Source organism: Oncorhynchus masou, chromosome 5 (genome assembly GCF_036934945.1).
Source record: "Oncorhynchus masou masou isolate Uvic2021 chromosome 5, UVic_Omas_1.1, whole genome shotgun sequence".
NCBI lineage: Eukaryota > Metazoa > Chordata > Actinopteri > Salmoniformes > Salmonidae > Oncorhynchus > Oncorhynchus masou.
The window spans coordinates 54876564-54884368 of NC_088216.1; the positions used below are offsets into that span (position 1 = coordinate 54876564).

The 7805-nt window shown below is 50.1% G+C and overlaps 1 pseudogene; it reads left to right on the forward strand.

Moving 5' to 3' along the window:
• Window positions 1-299: 299 nt before the first annotated feature.
• On the forward strand, window positions 300-3335 carry LOC135539891 (single-strand selective monofunctional uracil DNA glycosylase-like; annotated as a pseudogene).
• The last annotated feature ends 4470 nt before the right edge of the window (window positions 3336-7805 follow it).

The following is a 7805-nucleotide window of genomic DNA, read 5'->3' on the forward strand; positions in this document are numbered from 1 at the left end:
ATAGCTTTTGTTTGTAGTGTTACCTATTTAAGTGTGTGTGTGTCGTCTTGTCGAACACGTCTCAGTACAGATCCGAGGACACTCTTATCAGAGACGGAAAACCTTTGAGCTTTGAAACAGGATAAAATAGGCATACTTCTGTGTTCCCGTAGAAACATGCCAATTGATATTAGTGCAGACAACGGTAGGTGGTGCTGTTTACATAAAAGAAAAGGACCACCTCGTTTAGAATGGTTAGTAGCCTATCTGCGTGGAACTACCACTCCCAGAATGCAATTGCTTGGCTTTGTTGCCGGAAAACATCCGTTCAGGATGAACAGACATGAACTCCAAAGGTACAGAGCAACTACAGCGACAAAGGTGCTGTTTTAACGACAGTAATGCAACCGTTCTGGTATAAGAGAGCTGCGCATTATCACTGATATGCCTACTTTAAAATAACTCGTAATTGTGTATGTGGATATTGAATGTAATAGGCACTAAGGTTGAGGGCTAACTGAGTTAGCACTCCCATTAATAAGCTAAATACCATTGATTTCTTTGCAGAGATGGAAAGGGAGTTGTGGAGAAGGAAGAACCGGACACTGGGTCAGGTGGTCAATGTTGTACGGTTCCATGGTAGCCTCCGGTTTTCTGCACGTGGAGTTGGAGCTGAAAGTTCACCTTCGCCACCAGTCGTTTAGTGAGCCCGTGCGCTACAATCCACTGGCGTATGCCTGTGAACTGCACTGCTGCTTCGATTAGACATACTGTTGCTGCGGACAGACGATTCCCTTCGGCTGTCAGCCGCGTCTGTCCGATGAACCCGGGACGCTTCGGCATGACACAGGCCGGGGTAAGGATGTGCAAGCAGGTCAACGAATGCTGGTGGTTTGTTAGCCTAGTTCATCCATTCAAGGCCACTCTACCCTGCACTCTTTCCAAGGTCGTGGATTGCCACTGGAATGCTCGTGATTTGTTAGCCTAGTTCTTCCATTCAAGGCCCCTCTACTCTGCATTCTTTCCAAGGTCGTTGTAAGTGGCAAAAGGTAAATAGTGGAGATTTTGGTTGATAGAGGATAATATAAACTCTTATCATGTATGAATACTGGTAATTCTTATCTTCACCATTGCAGAATGAAAAGGTCTGGGATTGGGATGAAAAGGAAATTAAAGGGTACACATGAAGAATGTTTAAATAACATTGTCCACTCTGTTTGAATCTGATCAAATTCAAGGTAAAGTAGAGTATTGTATTATTATCCACCTAATCATCAGTCCTCTGCTCTCAGGTCCCCGTTGGTAAGGTGAACCATGTCCATGATTGGCTGAAGATCACTGGTGAGGTGGGACATCCCCCTTCAGAGCACCCAAAGCGACTAATTAAAGGCATGGCCTGCATTCAGAGGGAAGTGAGAGTCACCCATTTCTGGAACTTCTTCCGCAAGCTGTATGCTGAGCCAGCTGTATTATTCTGCCATTTCTTCTTACACAACCCGTGCCCACGTGTTCATGGGTACCACCGGCAAGAACCTGATGCCCTCCCGAGCTAGTCATTGGGGAATGTGAGGCCCTCCTGTGCCCCCTGTGACATAGCACTGTGTCTGCCCTGGGCGTGACCATGGGGATTGGGGGATGCAGAGCAGCAACCCTCTCGGCTGCGGGCATGGAGGTACGAGTGGAGGGCATCATGCACTCTGCTGGGAGGCGGTGTCCAAGGCCAAGCTGGAGGAACAAGGCATCCTATCCCTACTGAGCACATAACCTCTAGCCAAGCAGCCTCAATGAACAATGCAGTTATTGGCCTGGGGGTAGGAGTTGCCTTAGATCAGCATCTAGTGGCAATGTTTGATGGGATCACTATCCTCCACTGTACCTTAAATTTTGAACACACTCACATTGTGTTTACAAATTGTTCAATGACTCATCACTCTGCTGTAACATTGCTGTCAGATGGTGTTGTCCTGCCTCTCTGCTCTCCCAGGCCCTCTCACACAGCAGTTCCCAGTTGAGCAGCATTTCCCCCAGAGCTCTCATGTTTATAGGCCATGTGGAAGCATACTGCATCACAATGACTCTCCTCAGATCCTATTATATCCATTACAGAGAAGATAAATGTATGTATTTACCTCACTGTGGTGTGTACTGCCTCACAACATGTAGACAGCTGCACTGTCTCTGACCTCTGACCTTTGTGAGGACATTCTGTAGCATATTACCTTGAAGCAATTACACCCAGATCTGGCTAAGAAATACCTCACTACATATTCCAGGTAAATGTAGTTTGTCAATCACACCTCCTAATGAGTTTTCTATTCCCTCACCCAGTCTCAAACAGCAGAGCTTGTTACCAATAATGACCCACTATTATGAAGAGCCATGACTTTATGTTGCCTTCATGATGTAGCCCAGTGGGGTGCGACCCTTGGGTGGGACGTGAGGGTTCAGGAGGGGCATGTCCCCCACCCCCCCAAAAATATATATATGCAGGGGTGTTCCCCAATGGGGAATGGGGCACAAGTGAAAACGTTTGGGAACCACTAATTTAGCCTGAGGCTAATGACATCTTACTCTCAATTTAAACCAGGGTCCTTCTTGTGGTCATTATGGTAGTTGTTCTTGTTTCCCACTTGGTCTCAGCAGTGGTTTGCAAATTGGGAGTGAATGTAGACTAGTTTCAGTATTTTTGTAACAGCATTGCAATAGAAATATTTCTCCTTTGACCAATTTAGTACATGTTCAAGCCAACGATTGACCTTTGCTGATGCTGTATGTATGCGCATTCCCTGTCCTTACCTTTGTTACATCTTGGAAGGACTTCTGCAGTCTCTTCCTCTGTGGGAATCCTACCATTACTACTAAGAAAGTTCTGACTGTCAATGTCCTACTGTTTACCCACACTAGTGCATAGTACTTGTAAAGCCCTCTCTGTAACGTACGTCCCATTAGGTCATGTATGAATAAGAATAAGCCCTTGTTGATGACATAAAGGGCACTCAAATGTTCTTGCACCATGTTGTTATACCACTCAGGTTAAGCTTGTAATGGAGGTTGAGCTTGTAATGGAAAAGGGGCTCAAGTGTACAGTCCTCCTTGCAGGCTCCTCTCCAATGATGCTTCCTCCCTTACACACCATTCTGAACAGCTCAGACAAAATTGTGATGTACTATAGTTTGTACTTGAAGTTAATGTTTTGTTTTAAAGATTTTTGTCTTGTCCATGTTTTTTTTATAGATGTACATTTCTCACTGCCTTGAGTTTAAGCTGGCATTGTTATAATGAATGTTTTTGCACATTAACTCATTTCCACTATGTTGCATTTATTTTGTAAGACAATAAATTGACAATATACTGCATTCTCATTATTAGATTGTTTTGATCAGCCAGTTATTATTATTATACGCCATGGCTTAGTGAGTCATCACACAGTGGAGCTGTGTAACAACATGCTAACAGAACAGCACTGTCACAAGCAACTTTAGTGTAAAGGACTTCCATGAATACTCTCTGTTCCTCTTTTGACTCTAATCACAATGTCTCCCAGTCACCTGGAGTTTGTGGTGTGATGTTGTTTGTCTTGATCCTGGATCATGAATACATTATACACACCAGCGGCGGCCCTCTCCACCGCAGGGTGCATGTGTGTGAGAGAGAGGAAAGGGGCGGCCCTCTCCACCGCAGGGTGCATGTGTGTGAGAGAGAGGAAAGGGGCGGCCCTCTCCACCGCAGGGTGCATGTGTGTGAGAGAGAGGAAAGGGGCGGCCCTCTCCACTGCAGGGTGCATGTGTGTGAGAGAGAGGGGCGGCCCTCTCCCCTGCAGGGTGCATGTGTGTGAGAGAGGAAAGGGGCTGCCCTCTCCCCTGCAGGGTGCATGTGTGTGAGAGAGAGGAAAGGGGCTGCCCTCTCCCTGCAGGGTGCATGTGTGTGAGAAAGAGGAAAGGGGCGGCCCTCTCCACTGCAGGGTGCATGTGTGTGAGAGAGAGGAAAGGGGCGGCCCTCTCCCTGCAGGGTGCATGTGTGTGTGAGAGAGGAAAGGGGCGGCCCTCTCCACTGCAGGGTGCATGTGTGTGAGAGAGAGGAAAGGGGCGGCCCTCTCCACTGCAGGGTGCATGTGTGTGAGAGAGAGGAAAGGGGCGGCCCTCTCCACTGCAGGGTGAATGTGTGTGAGAGAGAGGAAAGGGGCGGCCCTCTCCCCAGCAGGGTGCATGTGTGTGAGAGAGAGGAAAGGGGCGGCCCTCTCCCCTGCAGGGTGCATGTGTGTGAGAGAGAGGAAAGGGGCGGCCCTCTCCACTGCAGGGTGCATGTGTGTGTGAGAGAGGAAACGGGCGGCCCTCTCCCCAGCAGGGTGCATGTATGTGAGAGAGAGGAAAGGGGCGGCCCTCTCCCCTGCAGGGTGCATGTGTGTGAGAGAGAGGAAACGGGCGGCCCTCTCCACTGCAGGGTGCATGTGTGTGAGAGAGAGGAAAGGGGCGGCCCTCTCCCCTGCAGGGTGCATGTGTGTGAGAGAGAGGAAAGGGGCGGCCCTCTCCCCTGCAGGGTGCATGTGTGTGAGAGAGAGGAAAGGGGCGGCCCTCTCCACTGCAGGGTGCATGTGTGTGTGAGAGAGGAAAGGGGCGGCCCTCTCCACTGCAGGGTGCATGTGTGTGAGAGAGAGGAAAGGGGCGGCCCTCTCCCCTGCAGGGTGCATGTGTGTGAGAGAGAGGAAAGGGGCGGCCCTCTCCCCTGCAGGGTGCATGTGTGTGAGAGAGGAAAGGGGCGGCCCTCTCCACTGCAGGGTGCATGTGTGTGTGAGAGAGGAAAGGGGCGGCCCTCTCCCCTGCAGGGTGCATGTGTGTGTGAGAGAGGAAAGGGCGGCCCTCTCCCCTGCAGGGTGCATATGTGTGTGAGAGAGGAAAGGGGCGGCCCTCTCCCTGCAGGGTGCATGTGTGTGAGAGAGAGGAAAGTGGCAGCCCCTCCCCTGCAGGGTGCATGTGTGTGTGAGAGGAAAGGGCGGCCCTCTCCCTGCAGGGTGCATGTGTGTGAGAAAGAGGAAAGGGGCGGCCCTCTCCCCTGCAGGGTGCATGTGTATGAGAGAGAGGAAAGGGGCTGCCCTCTCCACTGCAGGGTGCATGTGTGTGAGAAAGAGGAAAGGGGCGGCCCTCTCCCCTGCAGGGTGCATGTGTGTGAGAGAGAGGAAAGGGGCGGCCCTCTCCACTGCAGGGTACATGTGTGTGTGAGAGAGGAAAGGGGCGGCCCTCTCCACTGCAGGGTGCATGTGTGTGAGAGAGAGGAAAGGGGCGGCCCTCTCCACTGCAGGGTGCATGTGTGTGAGAGAGAGGAAAGGGGCGGCCCTCTCCACTGCAGGGTGAATGTGTGTGAGAGAGAGAGGAAAGGGGCGGCCCTCTCCCCAGCAGGGTGCATGTATGTGAGAGAGAGGAAAGGGGCGGCCCTCTCCCCTGCAGGGTGCATGTGTGTGAGAGAGAGGAAACGGGCGGCCCTCTCCACTGCAGGGTGCATGTGTGTGTGAGAGAGAGAGGAAAGGGCTGCCCTCTCCCCTGCAGGGTGCATGTGTGTGAGAGAGAGGAAAGGGGCGGCCCTCTCCCCTGCAGGGTGCATGTGTGTGAGAGAGGAAAGGGGCGGCCCTCTCCCCTGCAGGGTGCATGTGTGTGAGAGAGAGGAAAGGGGCGGCCCTCTCCACTGCAGGGTGCATGTGTGTGTGAGAGAGGAAAGGGGCGGCCCTCTCCCCTGCAGGGTGCATGTGTGTGTGAGAGAGGAAAGGGGCGGCCCTCTCCCCTGCAGGGTGCATGTGTGTGTGAGAGAGGAAAGGGGCGGCCCTCTCCCCTGCAGGGTGCATGTGTGTGAGAGAGAGGAAAGTGGCAGCCCTCTCCCCTGCAGGGTGCATGTGTGTGTGAGAGAGGAAAGGGCGGCCCCTCCCCTGCAGGGTGCATGTGTGTGAGAGAGAGGAAAGTGGCGGCCCTCTCCCCTGCAGGGTGCATGTGTGTGTGAGAGAGGAAAGGGGCGGCCCTCTCCCCTGCAGGGTGCATGTGTGTGAGAGAGAGGAAAGTGGCTGCCATCTTAACTGAGTTTGTCAGGAGGACGTGTCTGTCTGGGGAGGGCTTGGTGAGGCTGGACTGGGTGTCTGTAAAATGGCCATTATTTCTCTCTCACACACAAACTCTATCTCTCTCTCTCACTCTCTTACTTTAAAGCACCTGCAGTCACACATTCAAAGTCACATACATTCAAATGCAGGCCCTCTATCTGAACTCTCGTCTCTGCCGTGACACATGAAGTCATGTATGTGTGCATTCTCACATCCTCCCCCACGCTCACTCATACACACAATAAACACACACTGGCACAACACCACAGGGCTGAGAGAGCACAGCTGCAGCTCCCTAATGACTCCCATCCCGCTCTGTTTTGTGCCGCATTATTAATTAGCTCAATGAGCCTTGCCAATGGGATGCGGATCTGTGGATTAAAGTCCTGCAGTACAACACACACAAACACACACACACTCACTCCACAGTAAGCACCCCCCTGTGTGCTGTGGTATGGGCTCTGGCTGTGGGTTTGGGTGAAGTTCAGCTGCTGTGCTGTGGAGAGAAAACGGCCTGGCAAGATGGTGGCTGACAATAGAGGGGTTTGTTTTATGCCGCAGTATTCCATACATCTGTTTTGACACACAAATGTTGCTCATACAGGTAACTGCCACAGTAATGGAAACACTTGCATAAATGAGGGTTGCTAAGTATATTGAAAGCAGGTGCTTCCACACAGGTGTGATTACTGAGTTAATTAAGCAATTAACATCCCATCATGCTTTGGGTCATGTAACAAAGAGGCTGGTCAGGCCATTATTTAGGTTACCATGGCTACGCCCCCATAGGATGGCAATGCTCCACCCACAGGGCACGAGTGGTCACTGAATGGTTTGATGAGCATGAAAACGATGTAAGCCATGGCCGTCTCAGTCACCAGATTTCAACCCAACTGAACACTTATGGGAGATTTTGGAGTGGCGCCTGCGACGCTGTTTTCCGTCAACAAAACACAAAAGGATGGAATTTCTCATGGAAGAATGGTGTCGCATCCGTCCGATAGAGTTCCAGGTACTTGTAGAATTTATGCCAAGGTGTATTGAAGCTGTTCTGGTTTGTGGTGGCCCAACGCCCTATTAAGATACTTTGTCGGTGTTTTCTTTATTTTGGCAGTTACCTATAGGTAAGACACACATAGGTACATTCAGCATTGTGGTAAATGAGGGAAGAAAATACCTCCTCAAATATGGTCCAGTCTAATGCTTTAATCGATGCGGTTGTTTCTCAAGTGCGTCATTTGCCATTTCAAGACGGATCCCTTCAACATGTGTTTGACTTGGTATTTGTAGCTTGCTTGTTGCTCCAGCTCCAGAAGTAACTTAGCCATTCATTGTAGTCATTGGGCTCAGTAGAGTTGCAATTTTCTCTAGTTTTCATGTCAATTAACTCATTACATTCCGGGATTACTCATTATATTAATAAAGTCTGATTTAATCAGCAAATACGATAGTCAGTTTAGAAAAGGTTAAGGTTAGAAGATTGTGTACATACAGTGCCTTGCGAAAGTATTCGGCCCCCTTGAACTTTGCGACCTTTTGCCACATTTCAGGCTTCAAACATAAAGATATAAAACTGTATTTTTTTGTGAAGAATCAACAACAAGTGGGACACAATCATGAAGTGGAACGACATTTATTGGATATTTCAAACTTTTTTAACAAATCAAAAACTGAAAAATTGGGCGTGCAAAATTATTCAAACGGATAGTAAATTAAATTCCCCATGGCAGACCACCCAAACCTG